Genomic DNA, 17,282 nt, shown 5'->3' on the forward strand with positions numbered 1-17,282 from the left:
CTTTTGTTTTTTAGAAAATTATTTTAGTATTTAATTTGGTTTTGGTTGGATCCAATATGACCCACTGCATTTTTAGTTGAACTTTCAATGGATCTAAAGTGGATCCACATGAATCCAGTTTAAAAAAAAATCAACTTAATCCAATCCGGTTTGTTTCAACTAGATTTAATCTAAACTAGATTCTTATGGACCGAACCGGATCTAATCGGATCCATGGAACCGGATCCAAATTAACACCCCTAATTAAAACTAGGACTGTGCATGGATCGGTTTTTTTTTGTAATTAAAGGACTCAATCTTCTCAAATGGTTAAGTTTTATTGTGTGTTTTAGTTTTATATATAATATGAGCTAATTTGCACATAACCCCCTGTGTAATCTTGAATAGCCAAAAAGGTCCTCATGTTATAAAAATTAGCAAATACCCCCTATGTTTTGTTTGGTAAAGAACATCGCCCCTTTTTCTAAAATTGGCTGCTAAGTTATATGAAATCACTAAACTAACCCTGATAATTTTTAATAATATTTCAATTTTAAATAAATAAAATGCATAAAATAAAATAATTAAAAAAATGAAAAAAAAAAGAAAAAAGAACAAAAAATTTATCACGCACAGGGCCGTCAACTCATGTCGTCATCTTCCTTCCCCAACCCAATTCTTCCATCCAGCCCTCCACCGTCGCACCACAACTACCAACACACCCGCCGCCCCAACCTCAAACAATTATTTCAAGGGTAAATTACAAATACCCCCCTAAGGTATGGTCAAATTACAAAACCCCCCTCTTGTTTGGATAATTACATATACCCCCATCAACTATGATTTTTTCTTACACCTCCACCCTTATTGTGCCAAATTCAATATAATCATCTAGATTCCGTGTAATGTGCTCTAGTTTGTATTCGTTTTGTGTAAAAATACAGTTTCCGATGCACTACAAACTGATATACACAAGCTAAAAATCACATATTATGATCATCTTACTTCATAATGTAGAGTTTGAATGGTATAAAACGGGTACAAAAGTGATAATATTTCATATAATCTCGAAGATTCCACTAAATTTGAAGAGCTGAGGGGGTGGTTGTAATTATCCAAACAAGAGGGGTGTTTTTGTAATTTGACCATACCTCAGGGGGTGTTTGTAATTTACCCTTATTTCAAAATGTTTTTAATTCAGATCCACCATTAGAGAAACGGAGAAGGGACGGGCAATTCTTCCAATTCTCATCTGTCAATTCTTCAATGTGAAGTGCCTTCGTCTTCCGCCGGGTTTCGATGGAGAAAGCAATTTTTTTTGTTTTTCCTTCTTTTGCAAACGAGCTTGAATTCTGGAAAGGAGGGGGGGTGGAATTTTTGTCCCCTTTCTTTTTTAGTAAAGGAGCAGATCTGAAGAAGGAGAGGGAGAAGGAAGATGATTAGGTTTTAAGAAATTATGAAAATTGCAATTTGGTCCTATGCAATTTGGAGAGGGGGCTTTTTTGAAATTGTTAGGGACTGAATCGAAAATTATAAAAATTTCATTTTAGGCATGTGAAAAATCCTGTATAAATTTGTAATTTTCGAAAATGTTGAGTTAGGGGTATTTGGGTCTTTTTAGGTCAAAAATCAGAATCCCAGTCGCACAAACCGCGAGTGCATCGCACATTGAGCTCGCAGGGTCCTTTTTTTGCTTTGACTAATTTTCACATGGGGTTATGTGCTAATTTTTTTAACACGAGTGTTTTTTCGACAATTCTAGATTATACAGGGGTGGTTTTTGCAAAAAAACCCTATATAATATAGATTCAATATGAATTAATAGGTAGCTTCTCATGTTTTCTAGAAACTTCTGTGCCATTTCCTATAAACATGACAAATTTTGACTTTCTTTTTAAATAGCTGTAGCCTTTACAGATTAAAAAAATACATATAATAAGTGTTCCACTGAAAATAGTAACGCGCCACTCCCCTTTATACTCCTTTTTACCATACTCTGACCGAAATATGTACCGATACTTCAAGAAAATCACATCAGCAGTTTGGAAATTCGGCCGGCAGTTGATCAGTACTCAGTTGTTCAAAAAAAATCACCACACCCCGCCGCCACCGCCGCCGGCGGCGGATGTGTCAGCGGCTGACGAAAGAGATGATCAGATCATCAGTATTTCTATAACCGACGACCTCCTCCTCCTCGGCGAAGTGCCTCCATCTCCAGATATGACTGTCATCGCCATCGGAACACTTGCTATAACTGAAGCACCACCATCAGCGGCGGCGGCGAGCGCCGCCGCCGCCGCCGAGCAGAGTTCCAATTCGTTGAACACGATTAATCTGATGGTACGAGAACGGGAAATGGGGAAAGTCTTTCTCGCCCTCGGAGCTGGCGCGATCGGGTTCGTGATCATGAACCACGAGAAACTCGAGAAACTCCCGGGTCTGCACTTCATGCTCACGGGTCTGGTAATCGGGTTCGGGTCAATCACAGTGGGCATTGTGATTCAAAAATACAAACCCGCCGCTGCTAACGTCATCGAACAGCTGGGTATCGTCATCACGTCGGTATCGTGCATCGGGTTGGTTGCTTGCTATCTTCCTCCCGAGTTTGCATGGGTTGTATTCGTCTTTGGCGCCGGTTCTATCTCCCCTTTTGCCGTCGCGATTTTCCTTCGCGCGCCTGCTCATCACGTAAACTAACTTCTCTAATTTCAAGGTATTTCATACATACGTACAACAGTTAATTAAACATCTATAAATTAATACAGTCGATCGGGACTACTAGCTACTAAAATTCTATTAATTAATTTGATCAGCGAAATATCAAATTATCGAACTAATAATTTAGTATGTTTTTACCAAGTCAGGACCAGACCAGAAGAAATTATTATTTAGACGAGATTATTAATTTATCGAGGTTCTACTGTATATGTTATTTATATACGTATAAATATGTACATAATACACTGGCTCGATCAAATATATAGCTGCTGAATTTTTTTTCCCCACTTTTCTGCAGGATTTTGTGGAAGAGTGATTTAATTTAAAGTTCATCCAGACCAGCAAGATCGTTTGTTTTTCCGGGTGGTTTCTGATAATGTTTTCGAAACTATTCGAGTAACAAGCCTTGCTTAGCTTGGTGCTGCATGCATTTTGCTTTGAGTTTATTGTAATTAGTATGGCCACTATATTATATCGAATAGGAAAGTAGATCGATTATCTGGGGCTACTTTCCGATTTTCTTTGCCGTAATTCCTTTTTCCGTGAATTTTCAACAGGTTTGATCATCTTGTTCTACGACAATATAATAAATGTCTGGGTGGTTCTCTCTCTCTTGTTATACGTGATTTAGAGGATGTTTGGCTAAGCTTATAAGATGTTAAAAGGAGCTTATAAGATATTTTAGAGCTTATAACCTCTTCCAAAGTGTTTGGTAATTTTTTTTAAAAAATGATCTTCATTTTTTTTAAAATAAGCTGTTAGAAAATAAATAAGATCTTTTCAAAAAAATACATCTACTCCACATTATATTTAAGATTTAATAATAGTAAAAATAGGAAATAAACTAATTATCCAAACACTCTAAAAATTAATCCAAAAAATACGATGTAACAGTGTTTATCAGCTCTTAAAACATCTTATCAGACGTAGGAGCTTATTAGCTGTTTAAAATAAGCTTAGCCAAACACCCTCTTAATGTAGTATTTTCCTCTTAATGTAGTATTTTGTTTTACTAGGGTTTTTACTAAATATGATTAAAAGAATAAACCGAACCATGTTGTTTTTTATTTGGTATTAACAAGTTTAAAACAACAATCACTAGAATTTCATGATTGTAACACAAATGCACCTAATTATTATTACACACACACACACAAAAAAAAAAAAAAAAAAAAAGGGAGTAGATTAATGTATCAATTTAATTTATACATTCTCCAACAATAATAAATAAAAATTATGTATCTGTGTTATGTTTCTTTGCACAAAAACACGATTCTGTCAAATTCCATAAAAAAATGAATTATGGGGGAGTTTTACCAATAAAATAACTTAGAATAATTTTTAACAGTTCGATATAATACGGGGATACTAATTGCAATAAATCATTTTGTTTTGCCATTACATCCTCAATAATCGAAGAGGAAAGTCGATTATCTGGAGCTAATTTCGGATTTTTTGTATGTCTTCCTTTTTTTTTCATGAGTGCCTCTGTTGTTTCTTCAAGAACATAATAATACTATGTATATGTTTTTTAACTAGGGTTTTTGAACGTGATTAAAAGAATAAACTTGAACCATGTTGTTTAATTTTTATCTGGTTTTTTAAAATTCTCCAATAATAAAATAAAAATTGTTTTTGTTTGCCCGAAACACGACTCGGTCGAATTAGTCACACGTACATATGTAATTTAATTAATTTAGCTAAACATTTTTAAATTAAGCTTTAACAGTTGACTAAGAGCACTATAATTTCTTAAATCATACAAAAAAAAAATAAAAATAAAGTCTAATTATCTCCTTTTAAATTCTAATCATTGTCAGTAATCATTATAATAAGCTAAACAATGGAATTTAGAATGTAGATCAGTTCAATCGACTTGTTTTCTGTTAGACGTCTCAATCTAAAGTCAACTGGTTGATCGATAATACGTGGTTCGGAAAAATAAAAAATAAAAAAAATAAAACCTAATGTTTAATAAATTAGTTAGCAACTGTCGTTCGATTATTGTAATATTTGGGAGCTATCGAGAAAATACCTTCAATAACATATTTTAACAATTTAATTTAAAAAAAAATATAGATCTATTATAACTAACTGGACATCTAATTTATAAATTACTTAATTACACATTCAATAGAGAATTAATCTAATTAATTCCATTTAATTGTATTTAATTAGTTTTTGAATTACTATACTAGATTTAAATTCCAGTTATATATAATTTACTAAACGCAAATTAAAAAGGATTTCAGTATTTTATGTGCACACGCTTCCACTCTCCTAATGTTTAGTTTAAAGCTAAGTCAAATAATTTTCCCTTAGTTTAATAGTAATACTATAATTTTCATTTAGGAAAATGATGAATACAGAACGCCTTTTAGTAAATATAGAAAAAATTATTTTATTTTAATTTTTATCCATATTTTAAAATGTATTTTAGTAGCTATAGACATTTTAATATAAAAATTAATTCTCATCAAATATTTATCATTAACTGTTTATAGAACTACATGTATTATCTACAGTTTTCAGTCTCAACACATCTGAAGAAACTCTTTAAATTCGTTTATACTACAAAATACTATGTTCGATGGAAAATATTTACTATAACCGATTTCTTTAAACGTCTCGAGATGATCATGGTCCAAAGTAGTAACAAAATTAATATCTATTATAAAATCTGGCACATAAAATAGAAAACGGAAAATTTGGCACCGAAAAAAGGAAAAAAAAAATCGCACCGAAAAAAGGAAAAAAAAAAATTCGCACCGAAATGAATTTGTTTACCTCATCTTCAGCCTTACAATCCTCCAAAACCAATAAATCCATGTTTTGGTGATTAATGATGATTAATTGTGTGATATTTTTCCAAAATAATGTTAATGGAGACTTATAAAAAAGAGTTTGAAAGAATATGAATAGATGTATTAGGTTTTGAATTTTTTTTCTAAATGTCCTACATTTACTAAAACACGTCCTGCATTTATCAACACCCTTTCATTTATTATAGTATTAATTGTTAGAATATTCACAATCATTCCCTTGAGATTCGGATGACATCATGATAGGATTGTTGTAGTCAATGATTGCTATATATTACATACTAGTACTGGAACCGGTATAGAGTCAGAAGCGGCCATGGTCTTCTCAACAATTTTTGAATCTATTTTTTTTTTCTATTTATGTAAAGATTGAAAAAAACATTGTGTATAATTAGTATTATCGGCCCCCTCTCGTAACAGTTTTTATGCATTTGCCCCCACGAACTTAAAATAATTATGGCTCCGATAGTGACTAGAATGTTGATCAGATGTCCATGTAGATATAGTTCAACTGGTTCTGAGATGATAAGTTGGTGCAATATACTAGAATCCGTGGCGGAGCTAATATAGGTTGATCAGAGGGGGCCATGGTCTCCTCAACAATTCTTGAATCTCTATTTTTTATGTAAAAATTTGAAAAAACATTGTGTATAATTAGTATTATCGCCCCCCCCCCCCCCCCCCCCCCCCCCCCCCCCCCCTTCATAACAGTTTTAATGCATTCGGGCCTCACGAATTTAAAATCCTGACTCCGCTAGTGACTAGAATATTGATCAGTATTCGCATAAGTATAGTTCAACTGGTTATAGAATGATAAGTTGGTGCAATAATCGAATACTCTTCCAATCCATCAAAACCTGTCGAAGCAAAGAATGGAGGCCCTAAGAACGAGATATTTTGACTTTTGGTGTGACCGTCCAAGCAAGAATGTTGATAGTGATTAGAGAAACCGGATACATTATAAAACTATTTCTCTATAGTCAACTTATATTAATTAATCTTTCATGTAACCTGTACGTTACAATTTAAATGTGGTTAGTGATCGATCTGGTCAATATTCTTTTTTTACGTCTTAATCCAAAGCTCAACGGCAGAGATAAATACTTTTTTTGATTAATAGTTAATACATCAATATTTAATTTTTAAGAAGGTTAATAAGAATGACAACCTTCAGTTTAATATTTAATTAATACTTGTTGAGGGAACAAAGTGCTATTATTATTTTTGAAAAGTGCAAAGTGACAAAATGCTCAATTTCAAGGGTGTAAATTGAAATTAAGCCATTATTTAGAGGTGTTGAGAATAATTTAATTCAAGTCCAAGATCGATATTGGGCTTCAATAGTATCTATTGTTAAATAAAGTTCAAGCCCAAGTTCGTATTCTAGAAGTTGGTGTCCAATAATTTCATGTTCTATAAAGGGTAAATAGTAGTTCACCCCCTCAAAAACCCTATTTTTGCACTCCCATCCCCTAAAGGCTAAAAGTATAAAAAAAAAAAAAAAAATTGATAGACTTATTTGTAAAATGTCATAAATTATATTTTAGTCCAAAATGTGTTGTGTCACTATCCGTGAATTTCTAACACACCACACAACTATCCCTATGGTGATTAGTATTCCGGTTTCAAGAATCAAGATTGGATTTATCTTTCAAATAACACAATTAGGCAACAAATTTAGTTTATTTGCATTTCGCACCCCTTGTATTCTCTCTAATTGTTAACACTATGTTGTTTTATTAGTAAAATGCTATCTAGCATGGAAACCTCAACTTTTTTTTTTTTTTTTTGAAAAAAAACCTCAACTTCTTAACGTACTTGTGTTTCTGATATATTTCGTGTTCGACACTTGATGACATCTGCCTGACACGTTAAGAGCCATTTGCAATTTCTGAAAAGTTAGAAATATGTTTGATTAACTAATTTTCAAATACTTTTGTTGTTTCCCTGATTATTTACTTGAATTAATGATCTATTGCAAACTAATATTTCCTTATACTTTTAATATTTACATATCTCCTTCAACTTCTCGTATACCCATTTCTGAACATGTTGTTTCCCCGTTTCATCATATACTATTCAATTTTTTTAGCAAACTACATCTAAAACGTAAGAACCCACTATATTTTATGGTATTATGTGTGATAAAAACAATATTACAAGCGTTTTTTGTTAATATTAATAAATAATACATATACTTTTTAATTAGGATAAAATATAAGATATTAAATACAATAAACTCAAAATTATCTTGCAAGCAGTCTCAATCCAAAGTCAACTGCGTAGATAATATTCAATTATTCATAATAGTTTAACAGCAATTGGATGAAATCTTATTTATTTTTAATCTCAAGCTCCGCGGCTCGGCCAGCGTCATCCTCCATGGCCTAGCGTCGCGCCACCACAACGCCTCCTCACATCGCCGTCGCTTCCTTACCTTCATAACTCTCTTCCCTATGCCGCCGCCTACGTAAACCACCGTGATCGTCGCCATAGCCACCACCTTCCTCAATCATGGAGTGGTGGCGCGAGAGAGCTAGAAAAAGGAGAGGAAGAAGAAGAAGAAGTCTGATAGAGAAACATAAATATTTAATTTATAAAATTTAGGGTATAAGGGTTAGATAGATTAAATTTTTTTTAGAATGTGTGTCATATATTATTTCAAACTAAGTATTTGATTAAAAAAATAAATTTAAACTTACTAAGTTCAAATTATATTTTGTTTGAGGGACTCGTTCTATATTACCTTTTTTAATTATGATAGACTATAAGATATTAAATACAAGGGTAAATTACAAACACCCCTGAGGTATGGTCAAATTACAAAAACCCCCCTCTTGTTTGGATAATTATATCTACCCCCTTAACTATGATTTTTTCTTACCTTTATGGTGCCAAATTCAACATAGTCATATAGATTCCGTGAAATGTGCTCTAGTTTGTACTCTTTGTGTAAAAAATACAGTTTTCGATGCACCACAAACTGATATATACAAGCTAAAAATCACATATTATGGTCATCTTGCTTCATAATGTAGAGTTTGAATGGGATAAAACGGGTACAAAAGTGATAATATTCCATATAATCTCGAAGATTCCACTAAATTTTGATGAGTTACGTTGAGGGGTGGTTGTAATTATCCAAACAAGAGGGGTGTTTTTGTAATTTGGTCATACCTCAGGGGTGTTTGTAATTTACCCTAAATACAATAAATTCAAATTCATGTTGCTGGCGTCTCAATCCAAAGTCAACTGCGTAGATAATACTCACAATAGTTTAACAGCAATTGGATGAAAATTTATTTATTTTTAATCTCAAGCCTGCATTATTTATATTTTCCGAAGTTTCTACGAAATGATGCGATTCAATATAATATAATTAAAGTTCCAATCTGCTATTTGCTTAAATATATTCATTGCACAATTCTGCACAATTCTGCAACAAAAAAACTCATTCCATAATTTCTCTATTCTCTTCCTTATTATAAAAAAATAAAATGAAATTTAGCGAAAATTGCTTGATCCCATTGTATACACAAGATACGAAGGAGCCGCAGAAAATCATAGCTATCGTATTTCCGGTCGAAGAATTAATTTTCCTAACGTCTGTCGTCATAGGTTGCGCCTTAGTGAGCCAATCGTTAGGGCGAAGCAACGGAAACATTGTCATCTTCAAGAACAAGGACGACAACTTCTACCGTGGATTTCTAATCGCACTTAATTTCGCCTTTGTCGGAGCGGTGAGCACCATGTCTCTCCGGAAGAAAAATCCGACGATGGCCTTCTATTACCGGTGGTTAGCGGTTTTTTCCGCCTTGGCCGCTGCAGGAATACTGACGTCGTCGGTTTTCCGGCAGGGGTTCGTGATTTAATACGTGCATGTGCATGGGATGCCGGAGAGTGTGGCAGGGTTGTGAAATGTGTGGATCTATAAGGAAAAAAAAAAAGAAGATGTTTCGATATTATTTCTCTATTTTTTTTTCTCAGGTACACATATTATATACATATACTTATATATATATATATATAGCATTTAAATTCTTTAATTTGCGATTGAATTTTCCATCTTGATTTTATTCCGATTTCTAATTATTGATGTAAAATTTCAGGTTTATCTGCATATCCAAACGGTACCGGAAAATTACCTGATGCGTCCCGCGGCAGGTTCACAATAAGGAATAATATTCCAGTGATTAGCTGATTGGAATCGGTTTATTTGACGTTATATCTGGTGAAATACACCGGGTGATTATTAACCGTTGATCTGTACATAATCGTGCACACTCATGCTTATGTGTGCTTAGTGGATGTTTATTTAACTACATCAATGGTTAAAATCATCCAGCGTATATATTCTGGTGTATCATCTCAATCACAACCGGAACCCTATCATTGACTAATCATAGTTGACTAGAATTATAATATCTCTATGTGCTTATAAGAAATAATACGTGCTAAATATTTAATTATTTATAGCACTGGAAATTGGAATGTGTGTATATTTGTGTAAATAATTAGTTTTTTTTCTTTTTTTGAATAATAATTAGTTGATACCTGAACTTTTGTAAAGGTTATAATTAGTTTCTAATTTCCTGTAGGAATCTTTTCAAAATTTCGAGAATAATTGGCATTTACACCGTACCCTCAAATTACACCTCATTGGCACAATATACCCTCAAATTAAAATAATAACAGAATGTACCTTTCAATTTAAATTTTTTCGGCAAAGTGCACCCTAGTGTAACATGTTACATATTGTAAGTATGTATATATATATATATATATAGACAAATTTTAATATTGTCACAAATAAAGATATCGTACGTTAATTAATGCCAATTTTTCTATGGTTGATCGAATATTTTCAATAATCTGGTTTTCAACCGATTCCATGAAGGAAAAAACAGAAACAAAGACTCAAGTTATCGAGTTAAGAATATTCTACTAATCAATAGCAACAACTCAACCTCCAATGAAGTTGTGGGGACCACCGCAATTATAATAATCACGATAAGCTAATTATCGTTAATGAACAATAGAAATCAACGGAGAATGATATATACCCAATTACCGCGAATCTGCACAAGGATCGAGGAAGCGAAAATAGAGTTAACTGGACGAGCTTTGATCTCAGGTTGTTCGTTTTCAGACAGAGAATCGCAGTCTTAGCTTGTCGATCGATAAGTTGAAGGAAGTTTTGGACAGTTATGAAAGAGTTGTTGAAGAAAACGTGAGGCTTAACGAAGATCGAAAGATGGTGGACGAAGATGATCATAAGATGCGTTTTTTGGCTTGTATATATCAGATTGTGGTGCATCAGAAACTGTATTTTTGCACAAAATGAGTACAAACTAGAGAACATTTCATGAAATCTAGATGATCATGTTGAATTTGACACTATAAGGGTGAAGATGTAAGAAATTCACAGTTAATGTCGGATGGGGTAGATGTAATTATCCAAACATGAGCGTTTTTTTTCTTGATTTGACCATACTTCAGGGGTGATTGTAATTTAATATATATAATATATATATATATATATATAACTAAGACAATTGTTGTGATCACGCAATAGATTCAGTCACATGCTTATAATCACATTAACTAATTAAGCACCGTGTGCAACCACCAAGTCTTATTCAGGACAACATATGACATATTTTTTGAAGTACGGTAGCTAATTAAGTCACTATACATGAAGCCCTACGTAGGTTAATCTTAGTCATCATATCGCGGTTCAATTATTTTAATAATTGCAGTACTCCATAAACCCTAAACGTGAACTCACATCTTATAATTTATCAGTCGACGTTACGCATATATTTATATAGATATCACTACACTGCACTGTAATATCTATAAAAATACATGTATGCCTCCTTATTTAATGAATCTTAATTATAATATGGAAGACCAGACAGTCATAACAATAGCCTCGGATGTACAACTATCACAAAAACCGGGATTCTTCCAAACAATCAAATCCGCCTACCATTCGATCTTTCCGGAGAAAAGCCCGTTCAAACGGAGAAACGGGCCGATGCCGGGCCGGAGCAGCCTATGTCTGCATCCAATCATAGTGATGATACGTGATCAAGAGCTCGGGAAATCGGTGTTCAACTTGGGTGCACCGATAACCGTTGCCCTTCTGATCACCAAAGGCGGCGGGAAATCACACACGGTTTTGGATTACTGCGTGTTGACCGGACTGTTGGCCGGCTGCATGGCGATCTGGAACGGGATTTCTTTCAGGGCAACGTTCCCTCACGCCGCAAACGTTGTTGAGCAACTCGGGATCATCATGGTTTTGATGTCGTTCAACGGTTTGGTGGGGTCCGCTCTTCCCATGGACCTCGCTTGGGTTCCGGTCCTCTGCGGCGGTTTGTCGGTCTTGCCTTTTGTCGTCGCCGCTCTGACGCCGCCGCCCAGTGAAGAAACCACAGCTGTCGATAACTGCTGACCAGTTAAAGAGAATATTATATTTAGCGCCGGCAATTGATGATGTCATCCATAAGGGTGCGAGCTGTCGGAGATTCCTATTGAGTAAATATGTACGTACATACATCGTACGTGTGATTTTTTTATTTTTTATTTCCTACATTACGGAACGGTGATGCAATATTCATGCGGTTCCGGTTTCTATGTACTTTTTTCGTCGTTTGTTTCTTCTTTTTTATGTTTTCCGAAGAGCGACTTTGGTCTTGTTAAATAAATGATATAAATTTGATTGACATTATTGATATCCGTTAGTTTTGATCAATATTTTGAAACACGGCGGATTGGAGTAGCCCGATTCAACCAGTTCGACTGCGAACCATTGTCTTGCTTGGTCCGATTTGCACAAAAGCGGATGTTTGACCGGACCGTAAAACTATAACAGGTGAAAACCGTAATTAAACACCCGGTTTTTAACCAGTTTACCCGATTTTTAGATGTAGGACTTAATTTAAATATCAAGGAGTGGTGATCATTTAATTTATATATATATATATATATATATATATATATATATATATATATATATATATATATATATATATATATATATATATATATATATATATATATATAATTTATGTTGTTTGTTATTTTATAGTTTTTGTATTTACTGGTTGTTGCTTTATTGATTAACTCATATTAATGTTTGATATTGGTGATGGATAAACTATTTTGCGTATATTTCTACATAATAGGTACTATAAAAATAAAATATAAATAATTAAAAAACTAATAAAAACTAATAAAAAAACTTATTTGAGTTAATATTCGCTCCAATTTTCAAAACATTATTTCCGAATAAAAATTTCGTTCGTTTACCAATCTTCGATAATTTAAATCCCCATTTGCTCTCTTGTACACCCGTTAATTATATTTGTTTCACAAATTATACCATTTAATAAGTACTTTTATAAAAATCCACTCTTTTCTCCAACAATAATTCCTTTACTGAAATACTAATGCGACGAAAAGGTTAATAAAAAAATAAATAAAAAGAAATTATAAGAAAGATGAAGATTTAAAGGAGATAAGATTCTAATTATACACGAGAAGTAATAGTTGAAACATACATAGTATTGTAGTACGACAATGGAGGTAAACGAAAATTTAGTTTCGTTTTAAGTGCGTTCGCTAACTACAGTTAAACCTCTATAAATTAATACAGTTGGGACCATCAAGATTTCATTAATTTAGCGAAATATTAACTTATCGATAAATTAATAATTATTAATTTATACATTAATTAATAATTTATTAATTTATGAAATTACTTTTATTAGTATTTTCAATAAATATATTTTTTTTAATTTTTTACATATATATTATTCATTGTACAATTCGTTCAATGCATTATAGAGCCCGTTTCACGAATGGAGGCTCTTAAAACAGTAATGATATAGAACGATTTATGTTGAGTTATGAGAAAACTATACCGAAAGTTCTAACCATGTTAAGAAAAGTGAGCGACGAGATTGATGGTAATGTGAACTTCTACAAGAAACAAGTGAGAATTAAATTATATTTTATTAAGCCTTCATAGATCTATAAAATATGCACTATACCATGTAATTTAAGAATTTGTTTTATGCATTATTAATTTATATATTATATGGGGCTTCTTAAAATTTCCGAATGTGTATTATCTTATAAATTTAGCGAATTATTAATTTAGCACGTTGTCCCCGAGTCGGGACCGGGAAAATTTATTATTTAAGCGAGGTTATTAATTTATCGGGTATTAATTTATCGAGGTTCTACTGTACTTGTAAAAAAATCTATATTATTTGTTACTTTAGAATTTTAATTTAATATTAATTGCATTTTTTTTAATTTGGCTTTTTTTTAATACTCTTCATGAACTGAAATATAATTAATTGAGAAAATTATTAATGACAAATTTTTTTATTGATTTTCAGTTTTTTTTCCTATAATCCATACATATTTATTCAATTTTTTATTTATTTTTTTAATGTGTCAGCAACAACCGAAAGCGATAACCATAAGGGAGTAATAAATATTAAATACTAGTCTGGATATGAGCGAACTCGTCTTTTTTTTTTTTTCTTTTTTTTTTTAATTTATTTATGTAGCGTTAAAATGAAATATTAGAGCTTTTACAAATTTTATTTTCTTGTTTGGAAGATCAATTTCTTTTTTTTTTTTCCGAAATCGATAAGGTCTATTTGTTAACGCGGCTAATTGCGTGTTTAGAACTGTTAAATATCCGGAAATGAGGTTAATTAGAATTATAATTGCCTTTTCATTTTCGCAATGGACATGTACTTGAACACGAAACTTTTTCCAAGTTCCTATTGTAGAGAAGTCAATTATAATATAAATGGTAAATTATAAACACCCCTGAGGTATGGTCAATTTATAAAAAAACCCCTCTTGTTTGGATAATTATATTTACTCGTCAACTATGATTTTGTCGTAGCCACCCTTATGGTGTCAAATTCAACATAATCATCTAGATTTCGTGGAATGTGTTTTAGTTTGTACTCGTTTTGTGTAAAAATACAGTTTCTGATGCACCACAATCTGATATATACAAGTCAAAAAACACATATTATGATCATTTTGCTTCAAAATGTAGAGTACGAATGGGATAAAACGGGTACAAAAGTAATAATATTTCATATAATCTCGAAGATTCGACTAAATAGGAGTTGAGGGGTGGTTGTAATTATCCAAACAAGAGGGGGGTTTTCGTAATTTGACCATACCTTATGAGTGGTTGTAATTTACCCTAATATAAAATGAATATTATTGAAAATGTTATTCATTATATTATTATTTTATTAATTTTTTTAATCGATATTTGATTAAATTTTAGGTTTTCTTAAACATCATTAGTTGATTTTAGCATCTACTGATCTACATAACTAAATTCCAAATACGTGCAACCCAAAATGTTTCCTATTGTAGAACGGTCAAGTTGACTGCGTACAATTTGGTCAATGTACATAAGTTTAAGTATTTATAAAAGTTGTCCGCATGGGTGTAGTTCAACTGGTTCTGGAGGTGGTAAGTTGATGCAATGTCCTAGAATCGAATCCTGACAGCCGCAGCAGACCAAGGGATGGAGTCCCTGGGGCCGAGGGATTTCGTCTTTTGGTGCAAGTATTTGCAAAAGTTTATTCAACTTTAGAAAATAAGTGATTAAGAGAGAAGGATCATAGTTTGCAACACACTTTCATATTCACCACCAAATAGTCTTTGAAGTCATTACATCTACTATTACGTAATCCTAAAGTTTATCGCTAACTAAATTTATGATAATATTTTTTTTACAATATTGTCACACATGGTTAGTCTAATGTGGTTTACATCTCTCGTATAATTTGCAAGGTATTATACGAGAGTGTAGGTTCACCTATACAGTTGGTTATCGGTTCCTTCATTACCAGAAAAAAAAAAGAAAAAAAATGTTACATTTAATACTTGAACGATATAAGTATGACACATCCTATAGTTGAAGGGGATGTGTATTTAATCTTTTCTTTTAATTATTACAATGGAATTAGTCATAATTCAATAATTGCAAAATTGGTTAAGCCTAATTGTATAGTTGGACTATGGCGATACCAATGCACAATTTTTAATTCCACAAACATGTTTCTTATTACCCTGATAATATAAAATGTACGAATTGGAATATGCAGAATTCAGTAAATTTTTACTCACCTAAAATATAAAATACGTAATAGTATTGATATTATAAGTGTAATTTACTAAGAAAAAAAAAATGGAATTTTCGAAAATTAAAATCGAAATCTCATATATATATACCAACTTCGGTCCAAAAAAAACTTCGAAAAAATTGCATTTGATTTTAGGAATTCGGAATGAGAAAACTTTGTCCCAAAATTGCAAAAAAAAAAAAAAATCAAATCAGAAAGGGCGGAAATCAAAATTCCGTTACAATTTACTTGTGTACCGAGTCTTTCAATTATTTAGTATATTAGTTATTAGCTGTTGCATCAATGGAATTTAAATGATTAACAATACTAATGCCAACTAACTATTTTGGAAAAAAAAAAAAAAAGAGGAAATGCCCCACTACTCTGTAATTAAAATTTTATCTTTAACGCGCTTAAATAAAATCAGAGCATATATAAGGTTGCCAATATATATATATATATATACACACATATATATGTAAGCACACAACTCAGAAAAATGAGCTATAATAGATATTGCTTAATTCCATTAGGTTATCACTATGACCAAAAGGCGCACAAAATCTCAGTTATCCTACCTCCGGTGGAAGAATTCGTTTTCCTCGTATCTCTCGTCACCGTTTGCGCCTCCGTAGGACAACACTTCGGAAAAACCGACGAAAATTCGACGGTCTTTGAGACGAGGAACCACTACTTCCACTCATTTTTGATTGCCCTCAATTTCGCCTTCACGGGCGCAATCACGACGATGTCTCTTCGGCGGAAAAACCCCACCATTGCTTGGTATTGCCGGCGAGTAGCCGTTACTTCTGTCGTCGCTGCTGCCGGAATATTGACGTCGTCGCTTTTCCGGCGGGGATTTATTGTATAACCGAGGGAATTTCGGGAGTTTATGTGTGATGATAGTTATTCTCAACATCATTGTGTTTCTTTTTTATCAATATATATATATATATATATATATATATCTGTGAAAATTTGTTTCTAATTTTCCACATTTTTATCTTCAATTAAACATTAATCAATTTGCAGAGTGAATTTCTGTAATTACTGTCAGAGCAATTTTAGTATCATTTTTTTAATTGCAGACACAAACACACACAATCATCAAATGAAGTTTCTAATTGCAGTTTTCAGATCCTCTGTTATTAACTTTATCCAATCTCGTATCATAAATTTTAATATTGTTTATATAAAATTAAAATAAAATTACATACAAGCCTAACTTATTATATAAAGAAATAATGGTTAATCTTACAAGATACAAATTGTTCTTACTTAATGTAAGTATGTATGTATATATAGAGACAAATTAAATTGTTCAATAATTCTGAGATTTATACAAAGAGAAGACTCCCCCAAGATTGACTCACACAAAACACACATTTAAGGTGGAAATTGAAACTAAATTTTTGGATTACACCGATTCGATCCGAAAATTTCTCATTTTGGAACAATATATTTCATTTTGACTTTCAAAAATTTTGAAATTGGCTGCATTTTTTCTTTTTTTTGAGAAATTGGAATTGGAATACATTTGAGATTTCGATTTTAAATTGCGAAATATTTCAAAAAAAACTAT

The 17,282-nt window shown here is 32.3% G+C and overlaps 1 long non-coding RNA gene across 1 annotated transcript; it reads left to right on the forward strand.

The window, feature by feature from the left end:
- The first annotated feature begins 8,972 nt into the window (after positions 1–8,972).
- On the forward strand, positions 8,973–10,120 carry LOC148770387 (uncharacterized). Its single transcript, XR_016031224.1, has 2 exons — positions 8,973–9,506; positions 9,629–10,120. It is a non-coding gene; the product is annotated as an uncharacterized LOC148770387 (long non-coding RNA).
- Positions 10,121–17,282: the final 7,162 nt, after the last annotated feature.

This window comes from Erythranthe guttata, chromosome 5, assembly GCF_056151865.1.
Source record: "Erythranthe guttata isolate IM_541 chromosome 5, IM_541, whole genome shotgun sequence".
NCBI classification, from domain to species: Eukaryota; Viridiplantae; Streptophyta; class Magnoliopsida; order Lamiales; family Phrymaceae; genus Erythranthe; species Erythranthe guttata.